The 16715-nt window shown below is 43.1% G+C and overlaps 1 protein-coding gene across 3 annotated transcripts in view; it reads left to right on the top strand.

Moving 5' to 3' along the window:
* The window catches only part of LRRN2 (leucine rich repeat neuronal 2), a 378579-nt gene that overhangs the window by 227332 nt on the left and 134532 nt on the right, over positions 1–16715 (top strand). For all 3 annotated transcript variants that reach the window (XM_069238514.1, XM_069238512.1, XM_069238513.1), the window contains exon 2: positions 10621–10759. The gene's annotated coding sequence lies outside the window, so the exon portion shown is untranslated. The remainder of the gene's footprint in view (positions 1–10620; positions 10760–16715) is intronic.

The raw sequence follows: 16715 nt of genomic DNA, 5'->3' as shown, positions 1-16715 counted from the left end.
GCACACTGTATATCCAGCTCATGAGTGGTCAGCTGATGGAAGGTGCCAAACTATTATGGCAGTGTGTGGTGAGTGATGTCTGTTTATATTGCGTTGTTATCGCTGTTATTATCACAATGTTGACATATGTATTTGGTATAAGACAGTCCCAAGGGTACACTCAATTACATTAAGATTTGAGGATAACCCATTTGCTGATATTTTGTGTGGGAGAGATAAGTAATAGATCTTCACCTTGACTAGCGTGATTGGCATGCTACAAGTTGTTAAAGTATAATTACACTGTAAAATGTGTTCCTGTTGGGCAGAATCGAATGAGCGATTATCAGTCAAGAATACCATTGGAGTTTGAAAAAGATCCAAGTGGAGAAGATACATTAGAATTATGTCTGATAAGGTGTGTGGATGTGTGTATTGTCATGGGTGGGGTGAAAATGAAGGGGATAAGGATGTGGGAAATGATGCTACCTTAAAAGTGGGAGGGAAGATTGTCGTGAAAGTGTGGCCAAAGGAAAGAAGCTTTTTCTTGGTGTTACACTGTTAACGGAAGATAGCAGATGAACTTTACAAAGAATGTGGTCTTTTAATTAAACAGAAGAACTTAGCCCCACCACTGTGATTGCATTGAACATTGTTGGAGGATGCATTAAAATGTAATGGTGGTATAACTGTGATGAAGAGAATGTTGAGGGATGAATCCTGGTGGCCCAGAATGGAGTGGAAAGTCAAGAATTATGTGAGCAGATGTACAATTTGTGCAATGAATGATACATATCTGTCAATTAATGACAGATAATGGCATTCAACCTTCGGATTGTGCTGAGAGAACAAGAGAGATTAATGTAGTTGGTTTAATTAACCTTTCAATGTTTTGCTTGAAAAGCTTAGATATCTGATGGCGGTTATGGATTATGATTATTTCACAAGATGGATGTAAGTCAGATTTATTGGGGAACATAATGCATGGGTGGGCAAGAGAAGGTCTACTTAGCAAAATCCTGGTGGATAATGGTGTTCAATAAACATCAACAGTGATGGAGATGTAGTTGAAAAATACTGGCATAACGAATGCAATAACAGTTTTATATCATCCAAAAACGATGTTTGGTGGAGAGTTCCAACAGGGTGATTGTGGAGTGTGTACAGTGGATAGTGAGATGTGAACAGAATGCCACTAAAACTGTTCAAAATATGGCTTGGTTACACTAAACTGCGCTACATACTGCTACTTCTGTTTCTCATTTTGAAGGGATGAGGGGAAGAAAAGCTAATTCTGATTTGTGCCACGTGGATTAGAGGGCGGAGTGATGTTAGAGAAAGAGGTGGACATTTGTAGGATGTATGGTATAAAGTAAGAAATGATTTTGAAAAGAAGCAAGACGCAGTGAAGAGCAACTTTGATTACTGTAGGGCTAGTATGGGTATGAAGGTGGTGTGTGGGTAATTGGGTAAGAGTGAATGATCCTCTTTATGTGCATAAGAGTAAGTTCAAATATAGTGAGCCAGCAGAAGTGCTGGACTTTTGTGAGAATTCAGCAATGATTTTGGGCAATGAGTGGTAGAAAGGCTAGCTAAGATTGCAAAAAAGAATGCACAGGAGGACAATGCTGAGGGTGAAAGTAATGATCTTAAATAAACCAGTATATGCCTTACAATCGCATTTCTGGTTTGCACATGGCTAGGTCCAAACAGGGGGGGAGGTAGGCGAGAGAATGATGGGCTTAAGTGCTACCCAAAGCAATTGCCAGAGTTTTGACATATTGCAAGCATTCCTCCTATTACCTTTTGTGTTTTATGTGTTGCTACTTCAAGCTTGTGGTGTAATCCCACTGTCCAGAATGTGAGAGTACACACACTATTAATACGCAAGGGTACTATTTATATCGCACTTACAGGTCATTATAGAGCACTGAATGAGGCAGAGCTCCCTTGGGAACTGAGCTACAGGGTTTGGGGCACAGAGATGCTCAAGGACAAAAATGACATGCCTCCGTTTGCAGTGGGTTTTCTTTTTCATGATTTTAGCCTCTTTATTTGGAAGGCTGATGAGACAGACTGCAGAATACCCCCTCCACCTTAAGGCAGGAAAGAAAGCACTGTGCAACCAGCCACTGTCCTCTAATTTGGAGTTGGCCTACCTGATTGCCCCACAAGTCTTCCTGGTACCAAATTATAGGCAAAATGCAAATAAGACAGCTTCAACTATTTCTCCCAAATGTACCACCATTTTTGGATGAAAAAGTTATGTAAATGAAGTGATGAACGAAAGGTCCCTTCACTGGTACACTTCAGCCTTCCTCAAGTCTTCAATACAAGCTGGTGCAGAAAGTGACATAAACAGTACTGAGGTACTTAATCATTACTAGCCCAAATAGCGATAAATAAAACGCAGAGATCTTGTCAGCTACCCATTTCATAGTTCATTAGCGTCAAAGTCCTTCCAAAACGTACCGGCCCATGTTATCTGGAGAGCTACTTTGTGCAAAGCTTGAATCTTAGCATCTCATCACAAAAGCTCTTGTTCACTACGAGCTTCATAGAAGGAAGCAGTGGAGATAGACAATGAATGGTGGAACCCCCACTCGAGGTCACTTCCTCGAAGGTCTCATAAAGACACAATTGGTGCCTCGCACACTGAAAGGCACAATGGTAAACAACTGAGGTTTCATCTAGTCCCACCTGCATTCAGGTACAGGCATATGTCCGCAGTCACAAAAGACCATTTGTTGATTTATTTTGTAAGGGTTCCTGATACCGACTAGTTGTGTAAGACTTCAATATAGACTGAGAGTACAGGTAGCATAAATGCGAGAGTTTACTTTTCGTATCGCACTTAGGCCCATATTTATACTTTTTTTGCGCCACATTTGCGTCACTTTTTGACGCAAAAGCGGCGCAAACTCACAAAATACAATTACATTTTGTAAGTTTGCGCCCCTTTTGCGTAAAAAAAATTATGCAAATGCAGTGCAAAAAAAGTATAAACATGGGCCTTAGGGTCATGATGTTGCTGCAAGCTTCAGTCAGTTTCAAGCGGGTGAAGGTGCACGACCTGCTCGAATATGTGCAGCTCTATCTGTTTCTAGTTACCCCATAAACTGTTCTATCTACCAAACACCTTACATGAGACGAGTGATCACCCATCTAAATTACTAAAAAGGTTTCTCCTGCTAGCTGAAAAACCAGGACTGGCTGAAACTCACCCTCATGAATTGAGTCTAGGTATAAGCAGTAGTACAAACATCTCTTTCCTTCTTCCATTGTCCTTTCGAAACCCTACATGTACATCAAGTACAAACCAGTGGTAAAGAAAGGCTTGCCACTGAGCAAGAACCAGGGGCAGTTTGAGGGAGTTGAGTGGCTGCTTGGGCTTAGCTGGGCTAGAGCATGTTGTGAAGTGACTGGCAATTTAGGTATTAAAGGTGGAGCAGTTTGTGGCTTAAATAAGTCATACTTTTACCCTAAATCTTAGATATATTGAGTCCAAATTACGGACTATGGGAGGATTTGGCATTAGCAAATCTATGCTCTGAAAACTGAGCCATCTACAAACAATAACATAAGGATGGAACTCCCTATGAGTGCGGCCATCTCGAATTCGGTCAGTGGCCTCACAGCTCATGATGTGCTGAAACACTTCCTATCCGTACTTCACATCAGTAATTCAAGATGCTTTATCCAGGACAAGTCATCCAGGTGTCACTAGTGTGGCTCACAGACTCACATTGCACCACTGCTCCCACAATCACTACGATAGATAAAGTTAATTTCACTTACAATTCAGTTTTTTTTTGGCTGGTTACTAAAAGTTCAACACTCAATTTAATAGTTTTTATCACTGTATTAAAGAACAGTATTCTTTCATTCGGGGGCACTTGCACGTTTTAAATTAATTTCAGATGTAAAAAGTAAATGATCTGTGGAGTTTGGTTTGTCCTACTGACACTTGAAAAGTGGAACTTGAAGCTGATATTCCTGTGGGCCTGCACGAGGGCAGGATATCTGAAATGTAAAATGTATCCCAGAAGTGAAGAGCAAGACGGAGTCTCAGCACAACTGGCTTCTCAGAGTCCTGACAGTTTGAAAGCCCCAGGGCATGTACGTCAGAAATCTTTGTACTGATCATGTTGGTTGGAGACACCTGCATTGGCTCCCAGTCAGCAAAAGGATCACCTTCCGACTTCTCACCCACGCACACAAAGCCCTCCACGACAAGGGACCGGAATACCTCAACAGACGGCTCAACTTCTACGTCCCCACCCGCCCCCTCCGCTCCTCTGGCCTCGCACTTGCCGCCGTCCCTCGCATCCGACGCTCCACGGCGGGTGGGAGATCTTTCTCCTTCCTGGCGGCCAAGACCTGGAACTCCCTCCCCACCAGCCTCAGGACCACCCAGGACCACTCCGCTTTCCGGAGACTCCTAAAGACCTGGCTGTTCGAGCAGCGATAACCACCCCCTTTGTCCCTAGCGCCTTGAGACCCGCACGGGTGAGTAGCGCGCTTTATAAATGCTAATGATTTGATTTGATTTGGTAGTGCAAAGTAATATTGTTCTACTGTCTTCCCTGTCTAGTGACCGCACCCACACCACTTATCAGTACATTTTCACCACTTTTTACGTACTGCAGGACCTGCCATACTTCGTTTTCTCAATGACAGCACTTAATATTTAAACTCAAAACACTGACAGCTTCCATCAAACCGCAAACAGACACACCACAATCAACATGACAGGAAACAAATCAAGATCACAAACAGCAACACAGGCAAAAGAAGACATTTCTCGGGCTTCAAAGAATCAGTGATGTCTGTGATGGTATCATAATTGTGACTCACAGCCACTTATCTTCTGCACCAAAGCCAATCAAAACTCCTACAAACGTACCTTGAAAGGGGAAGCCAGAAATCCAGAACCAATCCATGAAATAATAAGGCACAAAATGTAAACCAAATGCATTTTCCTGTATTTTGTTTTTAAAGAGATTGGTTGGGGTATGTTCAGATTTAAGCATTAGACATGAACCATTCTGTACTACAGTTCTATAATCCCATTGAGGGTTTCTGATAAGTTATTAATACACTTGAAGGTTGAAAGGGGAATAGTATATAAATGTCAAAGTGTCCGGATGTAACTTTACTACAACATAGCACATCAAGTTCCTCCTGTATATTTTTTAATGTGTAAATGTCATTTTTAGGTTTTTCCTGCATGGCGCGCGCTTGTGCGCTGTGCTTGCGAATTCTTTTGTGTTTGAAAAAAAAGTCTTAAAAGGGCTTAGAACCTGCCCAATACTTACCTGAACTTACCATCCGTCCATTCCATTGTCACTTGAATTTACTTGCTTCTCATTGGCCAGCACATCACCTACATTAACTTCCTGCTCTTGCAGCTCTGCTTTTGCTGTCTCATGGAGCTTGGACTAAGTACTCCTTCCGATCACTGACACTGGCTGCTTGTCAGAGTCCTTCCACTGACTACTCACTTGCCAGGTACTATTTTTATAACAATTACAAATTGCCGCTCTATACGACTATGTTTTCATCACACACTTTTTTCAACCCACTAAAAAGCTGTTTTATTATGATAAATACTCACTATATCATGTACTGAAATAAACGCACTGGTTCCCTGCTCTGTGGTTTACTGCATTTGCAAGTGATTAGTACTCCCTGGAGTGTTTGGATGCTTAAAATCAGATGCTGAATCTTAGTCTTGTAACTCAGTGAATGTTGTGTTTATTACCTGGAGTGTCGGGATGCTTAATATGAAATGCTGAACCTTAATCTTGTAATTCAGTGAAAATTGATTATGCATTAACACTGCTGCCTATCTCTCCAATGGCCGGCACTTAATGAACACGTGCAGTAGGAATGCCTGCTTTATGTAACAGTAAAAGCAGCAGACGTGTGTAGACGAAATCCCCGGGAGGTCAAACCTGGTCACTCCATGATTGCTTCTGCTCTTTGGCTGGTTTGCCAGATGTTTATCTTGGTTGATTTCTTATTTATTGCGCCTCATATGCTTTTGGCCACTTTGATGCCAGTGAAAAGCATTCACATGCAGCATGTGTGTTTGTGGTTTTATTACAGTGCGCATACTTTCAGAGGAACTAGTGGACAGAAGTGGCAAGGGAAAGGAAACATAAGCTGAAGACACAGGCACTTTAAATGCATCATAAACACGTCACAACTAAAAGTCACACAGCCCTATGCGAATAACTGCATGTGTTGTTTACGGTGTATACTGGTGTGCAATTAGCATATCACAAACACAATGAATACATTACACATTCAAGGGGTGACTGAGGTACCGGAGTACAGGAAAACCAAAATTGGCACTATGTATTCGGGAGTAAAGTCAAGTATACATATTTAGAGATGGTGATGTGCCTAATACCTTTTGAGTGAGTAAATAAATGAATGAATGAATGATCGATAGCGTCCAAAGCTGACTCCAGGCGCTTTTCCTAAAAATAGACGCCATGGGGAATATGGAGAGAATCTGTGCCTTGTGGTTAAATTGTTGACCCAGCAACCCTGAGATCGTAAAGCTAATCCGAGCATCCCATCTGACAAGCACATCTTGTGATTCTGAACAAACCGACTGAGACGCTTGAAATTTTATATATACACAGTGTAAATATCTTTAACAAAATAAAACACTGTGCTATGTGTTGCCTAGTTCTGTCCAATTACACATCCCAAGCCTCATTGCCTATTGAACTGTTTTCTGTAGTCTATTTTAAACTTGACCCATGCGCCAACTAATATATGTTCAGCAAAACCTGCTTAAGCTGTTGCTCCTGCTGTATAAATGTTCCTTCAACTTGATCCAGTGTTCTACAGGTGATGGGTGTGCTACATCCTGTAAGGAAAGGTAGTTTGTAAATCATAAAAAAAATATGTAAATAAAAATATAATTAATGCTTTCATACAGTTATACTGAGTGAAAAGTTGAGAATGGGCAAAGATGGGCCCGCCTTAGAACACATTTTAATTTACACTTGTAGAATGTAGAGAGGAAAACAAAAATCACATCTACAAGAACAAGATAAATTGTAAATGCACTCTGATGCACCATCCTAATCATATATCTTTTTCTCTATCACCTTTATTGCATAATATTTTGTCCCTGAATTATTTTTTTAAGAACAAGATCGAATGACTGATGATGCCCTCTCAAAGCCCCAAATAGTGGAATAATGCTGAAATGTGAAACGCTGCTTCCCAGTTTTGAATTTGAGGCATCCTACATTAATGTCCTTTTTTAGAGTTGAACTCAAAGCGCACTGTCCCTGGTGTAATTTCTCTGTGGGCTTGTAACCACGCCCATGTCAAGCCCATCAATTTGTTTGGTTCGTGGGCTTGCCTTTTAAAATTCGCCTGATTTAATTAGTGAAAGGCATGCATATGTCATGCCTTTTCCGGTGCTTAGCCCGCCTCGAGCGCACCGGCCAATTTCTTAAAACATACGAGGCTATCTCACTGGGCATAGAGCGCTTTGCATGACATCGACCCTATTACATGGATATTTGCACTTTAGCTGGTTGCATGGATAATTGCACTTTTGCCGGTTACATGGATAATTAATTGCACTTTTGCCAATATGTTTTACTGCGAGCAAACTTCTGTTTCCTTTTGTGTGTTTGCTGTGTGCTCATGGAGGCCGTCGGCTCGCTTATGCGAAACTGTTTTACTTTTCACTTTCAGTTTCTGTGGCAAGAAAAGTCCAGTTAGGAGTTTACAATGCTAATAGCTTTAACTCGATTGAAAGTGAGACCCATTGCATTGCAAATGCTTGTTAGGTTTAGTTTGCGCGTTGTGCTGTGCCAGCTCAACTCCTGTGTAACATGAAAAAATAAATGACAAAGCCAACAGATTTCATATATACAAAACCTATTGGTTCTGCCAATGCTTGTTTAAGTTAGTGGTTAAAAACCCATAATTCTTCGGGATGATCTGTGATTAACCAGATACGAAACTGTTGCTTAACACGAAATAAAATATATTTGTCATGCATAATCTAGAAGATGAATCTAAGTGCTGAGAGCTACAGGCATGCAATTAGATCTCGTGGTGCTGTTGTCTCAAACCACAAAAATAAACGATTTTTTGGGAATAAATGAGCAGGAGGAATCATCCATGCCAAAAGTAGACAAAGAGAAAAGACTACCAAATTGTTGGTTGTGAACCACATTAGTGATGCCCAAGGTAGGTTCAGAAGGTAACTATGGTAACTATGAATGCCAGGTTTAAAGGATAGCCACATAAAGTTGTGTAAGTGAATCTAAATATAACTAATTTACCTGGACAGTGGTTAAAATTAAAATCTTGCAACAGTCCCACTAGCCTGGACCTACGTTGGACACCCACATTATTGCAAGCACAAAAACCAACCTTCAATGGAGAAATGTGCAGCAGAACCCTGAGTGCGCGCGCGCTTTCTTCTTTTGCAGCCCTTCGGCTTCCTCTCCCTTTGCTTACTGGGAAAGCGCTGCCGTGGCAAGGCAACTCAGCAGCACTTACAAATGAATGGAAATACGCTGTTTCTGAAAATGCAGGGGAAAAAGTCACATCCTGGAAGAGAGAAATACCAAAATTCAGGAAATTAAAATCTCAGTTTCAGAATAACAGATTTCCAAGCAACCCAGTGTCAAGGTTGATAAGTGACTGTGCGGCGGCAACGTCTGGCAAATCCAATTGAGCAGCTGAAATCCAATCTGTCTCCAGAACAGGAAAATGAATCGGAGGCCGAGGCAGCCAGGGGAGCCCCATATCTCTGCGTCCACAGGCGGAAGCTGTAGGTGGTAGCGGCGGAGAGGCACAGACCACAAGGGCGGGGGCGACTTCAGCAGGCTCTTCCTTATCTGGGGTGCTACTCCAAGCCGGATTAGGAGTTCGGTTTATAAATGATCCTTCTCTAAGGGGGGAAGGGCCGAACTGGCCTCCACGATTGTGTACTACTGATATACCGCTGAGGGCTGGGCATGACTATGCTTGCCAGGGGGGGCCCATTTTGAAATGCATTTTACAACCATACCAGTGGCTGGAGATATGCCACACCTTTTGGGATTAGAGATGTCCAGGCAGAGGCCTAAAACTGGGTATATGCATGCCAACAGCTCGTATTATTACTTCCTGCAACTCTCCCACACATGCCAACATTTTAGAATAGGTAAATGGGAGATTAAAAAAAAAAATCTGGAGAGTGTATTTACCCCCTTGACCTCTGTTGAAACAGTCAATTTCAAGTGGGAGACAGCCACAATTAAGCACTTTTTGGCTTAAAAAAATCAGGAATCTCCCGCCTGAATCAGATCTGTTGCCACGTATGCTCTCTATACCGCTCATCCTTATGAGCTTTCGATGAGAGTGAAATTGATGGTTTTGGTGGGTGATCTGCTGAAATGAATGTAGATGAAGCTTTTTTTGGAAGCTGAAGAAGGTTTTCTGGGTGTTTTGATTTTTTTGAATGGCAAAGAGGAGCCCAGAGTGCTATACGCTCCAAATTACAGTGTGTTGCATGGTCTGAGCCATAAAGAATATAGTACATGTAGCTATGCTGCTCATATGTGTTAAAATGCTACTTGAATGAAGAATAGGAAGATATTAAAAGGGAACGAGGGACAGATACCTCACTAATATATAAATAGCCCTGCTTCCCAATACATCTGCCATACCTGAGATCGCTCTCAAATTCAAGAGACTGTTCTCGACATCCGTGGCAGTAGCACAAATTGGTATTCGGAGACTGTAAAAGAGCCCAAAGATACCAAAGAATGAAATGTGGTTGAACGATATCTTTGAGATGGCTAAGAACAAGAAATGGATCCAGAAGCTAAACAATCAAATCTCTAATTTCAAAGAAATATGGGGCAAATATACTGAATGATAATACAACAGGATAAAGGGGACTGGAATGGGAGACAAAAAAATTGAACTTTTGGAAACCTGAATACTTCTATTTTTAAATCATAGATGGGGATGAAGAGCAGGGCCAATGGGGATTGCTTGATCCTGCTCTCCAGGAGCATGGAAAGGGAAAATATCACTGTCATATATCTGTTATAATAAGAATAAATCCTGGCTTAATTAAAGGTGTAAGAGACAACTACCACATGAGAAAAATCTCTAATACTGAAATTATCTTATTCATATACTACTAATAAATAATTATTTGAAAAGAACATTGGAATAGGTTACTACGTTATAATACAGTCAACATGATAAAATACAATCATGGTCTTGCTCTTAGAATTATGGTCACGAAGAAAAAGGGTGAGGGTTGTCAAGAATGAATTCCTACATCTGCAGGCAGCAGATACTGTGCCTTAGAAATAGAACATGCACTTCTAACAGCAGTAAAGCACAAACACAAATTGTAACTTTCACTTACACAAATGGAGGTTTGGACAGAAGTGATACAGTATTTCAGGAGCCACATGATTGAAAACTTTAGTTCTTACGATTGGTATTTTGGTACATCCAGAAATCTTGCCTTGTTATTGCCTTTTGATATGCCACTGTAACCTTCAGAGAAGGGTGAGGAATAACTTCATGTAAAATACATATGATATTTATAATCCTTTGCTAAACATTAATTAATTTCCTTCCTTATAGGTCTGGCCCGCAGAAGTGAAAACCTGGAGGATGGGGCCAGTGAAGTAATTACATAGGGGACTCGCTGGTCCCGCGAAGAACCAGGACCTAAAACCAGCTGAAAAAAACAAACAGAGGCAGACATAGGACAGGGCAGCCGGTGAGTCTTACTTCTGCATGTGAGCATCTGCGTTTTGTGTGTGTGATTGCTTGTATATCCGTAGAGATATGCAGATATAGCTCAGTAAAGAAGAACAGCTTGATAGACAAGCAGCTGAAAGGGGTACAAACAAACATGAAGAGAATGAGAGAACAATGTACATATACTTTTGAAGTATTCTGAGACGCTCCTGTGCTAGGGACCGATGTCCTTATGAACTACAGGATCAAAGAAAAACCCATTGTCCTTTTAGCTGGAAAACTGCTCAATGGAAGAATGAGCTAATGCTTCAAAGCACCACACACTTTTTTTTTAAAGTAAAACATTGTACAACTTTCTATTGATTTAAACTACTTCAGATTTTCCAATGCGCATCTACTTTATCTATTCTTCTTTTTTGCCACTTGTTAAGTGTTTTGTTCCATATTTATTAGATTTCCATTTTATGGACGCCCTTTAAACTATGAAAGAGAAGCAGAGGAAGTGCCATTTGTATAATCTGCCAGTGCTTGAGATGCAGGACTGGGCCGTTTGAGTCTCATAAGGCGATGACCCTTGTGTACATTTAGAAACTCTTTGCAAGACAACATTCAAAGTCAAAACCATAAAGATCTATTCGTGTAACAATCATTAGAGAAGGAAAAAAATAGCTAATACCTCAAATTCAGATCATCATCAATAATGCATCAAATAATAACTATGCAAATGCTACAGAATCTACAAGAGGTCTAACTCCAAAGCAGATAAATAGCCAGAATCACAGTATCATTCAGAAAGAGGACTGACTTGGAATGTATTCCAAAAGTTTAAGTATCAAGTCAGTAGAGATACAAGACCAGATACTGCTCATGTAGAAAGGCAAAATAGATCTGAATATAAATCAATATGGAGACCAATGTGGAGTCTGCTTATGAGAAAGTAAGCACAAAGTATTAGTATAAACAAGCAAAATGACACAGAGACTGCCCAGTTTGAAAGATTATAAAAAGACAAATTGAATTGGACTCTGCCTAAGATATCTCTGCATTGTGCGTTCCGGCGCAGGCCCAGGTCTGCAAAACATGGGGGGGATTATTGGGGGACACACTCTAGCCACAGTGGCACCCTAATGCACAATAGTTGCCAAATCCTACACCTCCTTGGGGAAATGAGCAACACATGGAAGCAATGACTTGAGAAGCCCCAGACGGTCCTGGTTGCACACGAAGAAATACCAGTTTGCACCTCCCTGGATGGAGGCGCAACCTTGGGTGCACAATGACTTGAGTCACACCAGACAATTCCAATCACAACCCCAAAGTTCTCAGTGCCATTCCTCCCTGAAATGAGGTGCGCAGTGACTTGAGTTGTTCCAGACAGGTTCTGATTGCACAGACAAAGTGCTCAATGTCATACCTCCCTGGACTCAGGCACAACATCTTGTGCGCGATGACTTGAGCCGCACTAGGCAATCCAGTTAAGCACATGAAGAAGATTCCACTCCTGTACCTTTCTGAAATGAGGCATAACATCTGGTGCATGATTACTTGAGTCACACCTGACACTTCCAATCACAAACACAACGTGTTCAATGTCATGCCTTCCTGGAGGCAGAATGTCTGGTGTGCGATGACTTGAGCAGCACCAGACAAACCTGATCGCCAACATGAAAGTGCTCACTGTCATACCTTCCTGGAATGAGGCACAACGTCTGGTGTGCGATGACTTGACCTGCACCAGGCAATCCTTGAGCATGCACATTAAAGATTCCAATTCCGTGCCTCCCTGGAACGAGGCACAATGTCTGGTGCGCGATGACTTGAGTCGCACCAGAGGATCCAGCTACACACGCAAAAGGCTGAAGTTCAGCAGAGCCTCACAGGTAGTATACGGCACTGCTCCTGGGGCACACCTCCAAGGGTCGTCACCTATGGCATGGACAGGATACACAATGAGCATGCAGTCGGGAGACGCATGAATGAAATGCTATGCACTCAAAAAAAGCAGGCCATGGGGGGTCCCACACTGGTGAATCCGCTCACAACAAACCAGCTGCTGATGCATGTCGTGGCCCCATGATGAAGAGTCACACTCCTTGAAATGTGGGCAATACTTTGAAGGCACTGCACCAGGTAAAAATTGGTCTCCAGATAGCATACTTGCTTCAGCGCTCACACCGCTGCTGTCCGATGAAGTCCAGCCATTGATGCATGTACTTCTGAGGGCACAGCTCTCCAGATGACACCTGTATAAAGTGTAGGTCCCTCCCAGGAGGTCTTTGATGTCCCTGAGACCTCCAAGAGATAACAGTGGTCATGCTGTTGTACGCTTGGAGAGCACACTTCAGAGTGCCACATTGCAGCGACCAGTGTGCACAGGCCAACCACAAAGTCGGAAGGGCATGCCATCCCTTCCTGGGGCAGTAAATACTCCTTGTACACAACAGATTCCACTTTTTGAAGTGGCATTTCTAGAGTATTACTGACAAAACCGCCGTTATCATGGGAAGGAGTTTGTCTGTGTGAATCCAATGATAGTAAACACCATGAGGCTGCTCCACGGCAATCCACTGTTGCAGTTCAGGATTAATTGTAACCTATCCCCATAAACTAAGGGCAGAGCAACTCTCATGTGTGGTGAAACCATTCATGGGTATTCTTTTACTATGTGGGCACCTGTGTCTTGGAGCATGCACAAGCCTGCAGGGGCAGGCTGGACACAAGTTAAAGGACACCACACTGGTGCAAGTGCACCCATTCAAGCCTGCTGTGACAGGCCACGTACATAGGGGGACACCAGGGTGCATATGTGCACATACTAGTCAGCGTCACATTCCTGGCATAGGTAAGAGGGTGTGCACACTTCCATGCTGTTTTTACAGTGGGAAAGCACCCAGGGCCCCCAATGCACTTTAAACCTCATTGTGCAGGTGCACCCCCACTGGCTTAGTGTACATTATAGCACCATTATGCAAGCGTGCACATACTGGTAAGCAATGGCAGACCCAGTCCCTTAATGGACACCAAGGGGCCAGTGCGCACATATTGGCCTGCCAGGACAGGTTCAGCACATGTCAGAATACCACTGTAAGTGTGCCCACTCTGGACTGCAGTGGCAGGTTCATTACATACTGGTTAGCGCCACTTCCCACCATACGTAGGAAGGGCGTTAGCACTTCCACACTGCACACACAGTGTGATAGTGCCCGGGCCCTTAGGCCACTTCCAGGGAATCAGTAAACCTATCAGAGGGGCCAATCCCCTAGCTAGGGACAACCCACATGGGCTACTTCCCCTGCATTGGCGGGGAACACCCCTGCCCTGCCTTACACCTACTATTCTTGCTGCCCTTCAAGGGCCCCCTAGGGGTAGCATAAGGTGTGCTCAGGGTTGGTCAAGGCATGAGAGATGCCACCCTGGGGGCACATGCATCTGCGCCTCCACAGGCCTGCACTGTCATGCCTGATACGTGTGGATCAGGCCATTCTGGTGGGTGACACAATTAGTGCAGTGCCCCACCAGTAGCCAGTGCCGTACCTGCCCCAGGTATGTGGTGTACCTTTTTCAAGGGCACTTCTGGGTACAGCACCTCAACTGCCCAAGTACGCGCCCCTTTCTGGCCTCTATAGGAAGGGCATGTGCACGTTCCCAATGCAGTACACGGGGAAAGTGCCCAGGGTCCTAAGGCCAAGACAGTGAGCAAAAAGCTAGGAGGAAAAAGCAAAAAGCTTCAGGGAAATCCCCCTAACAATGCCATGTCCAACAACGCCACACATTAGACATGCTGAGATCTGACAGGATAGGGCTGTACTGTTAACGTTATATACACATAAATCAATAGCTTTTCAAGAAATTTGACACATCAAATAAAAAACATTTAGGAACACCTACATTTATACATATTTATAGTAAGGTGCACATAGGAAACGAAGGTAACAGTATTACATCTGTTCAGCAAATTAAAACAATAGACAGTACAACTGATGAATGTTAGAGCAGACTCAGGTAAAGAGACTTGAATTTGTTACAAATACAGAAACATTATGTACAAGGCTTCCTTCTTGAGGAACACAAATCAATACATTTCAGCACAGCAAGTAAACAGCTCTGTAAAATAAATTCTACTTTGCTTATTTTCTGACATGGAAAGACACAGAAGAGAAACATTCATATAAACAACTTTTTCATGTAATTTAAAAATGTATTTCTGTCACTGTAACTTGAATGCCAGTGCAGGCTGACTTTGGTCTAGTCATGTCAACTGAAGCATAGTTATTATAACTAAAACACATTTAAATCAAGTATTATTTTTTATGAATTACAAACGAGTTTACAATACAGATTAGAAGACTTTTGGTGGGCATTTGAGGTTTGGTGGAACAGGAGAACTGCTGTAAAACGTTGGCTCTAGCCACCTAACCCTTGGCTCCTCTGCTTCATTTCAGAATCAAGGGAACTGCATGTTTCCAATGACAGACTGTGAAGTCTTGAAAATACGTAGACTAGTCAAGGTGGGGTATCTCCAGGGTTTTTCCGTAAAGCATCAGCAGAGAGCTCATCTACCTTCAAGTTCCAGAAACCGACTCACTTGAATCATTCCACATTCCACCCTGGAGACCACCCCACATTCTAGATCCTTACATCACCTATTAGGTACAGAACACCACACAGAGCCTCAGGTGGCTCTGCAGTGAGAATCAAAAGGCAGCCACCATCCATAGGGTTTCCACCCCTAAACATCAGAAGGGTGACTCTCATTAGGGCCTGGTTTCTGATGCTCTTTTTTCATGTCCACGACCGCCCTGACAAGCACAGGCCCAGCAGCCACGGCAAGAAAAATAAAGCACTGCCCCCAAGAAAGTAACAACTATTGTTTTTTTTTTTTTTTTCTAAAACAGCCTCCCACCCAGAGAGAGAGTTTTTCTGAAACAACCTCTCACTCAGAGAGCGTTTCACTTATCAATTGGCAGGCTGCCCGCAAGATCTGTGTAAGTCTCTGCTTCCTTGGTGAAGGCTCAGCCCCATATTCAGAGATCCCCCGCCCCCTTCGCGGACAGGAATCTCTGTGCTTTTCACGCATGTGCTGGGGTGGGGTGAGGCGCTGAAGCTGTGGCCTAGCATTAGTTAGATGAGTCCAAACAGAAGCAAATAAAATAGCCCCCCTGAATCCTGGTTTGATCGTGAAGAAACATCATAAGTCATAAGTGGGTACAGTGAGCAGGTCACATTCCAGGGCTGTGGTGCCACTGGACCTGCTGCCCCTTTGATAGCTGTTCACCCTGTCCAGAAGGAAGAACTAAATTCCGAGCAGGCTCCATGTTGGTTTCGTCTTACTTGACGTTTGTTTTAGCTTTTCTGAAACTAACTCCCAATGCGAGAGTTTGTTTTGGGAAAAATAAAAAATCAATAGCCTTGCCATGCAGTAAGTTGCTCTAATTTGCTGTGCACAACCACAGTGACAAGTGCGGCGAATCGGACAAGAAAAAAGAGCATTGGAAGCCTTGCCCTAAAGAGAGGGGTCTTTCTAACACTCGGCAGCTGGCAGCCCTGTAACGCACTGGTTGCTAGTGGGTTGTAGGGGTGGTTCCTCCACTAATGTGGAGGATCGTTCCCCCACTGGATTGGGGGGAAAGGAAAAATAAAATGATAATAACGTTACATTATTATCATTTTATTTTTCCTGGTAGAGGGGGCGGGACGGGCTGGGCTGGATAAAGGAGCCGGAGGAGGGCTATGTGCACACAAAGTGCACGTTTGTTTGTCCAGCAGTGTTGGGCCAGCCAAACAGACATGCACATTTTTCATGTTCTCTAACCTGCTGTATAGCACAGCCGAATAGAGAACATGCCCAGGCTCCCATCCCTAGTCTGAGCGGTGAAGCAGGCCGCTCAGACCAATCATGATGCTGCTGTTGTTGGTGACAGCAGCATCGTGATTGGCTGGGAGCCTGGAAACAGGAAGTGGACGAGGACAGAGGG

The sequence above is a fragment of the Pleurodeles waltl genome, chromosome 6 (genome assembly GCF_031143425.1).
Source record: "Pleurodeles waltl isolate 20211129_DDA chromosome 6, aPleWal1.hap1.20221129, whole genome shotgun sequence".
NCBI classification, from domain to species: domain Eukaryota; kingdom Metazoa; phylum Chordata; class Amphibia; order Caudata; family Salamandridae; genus Pleurodeles; species Pleurodeles waltl.
This window is presented reverse-complemented; position numbering and strand designations above follow the sequence as displayed.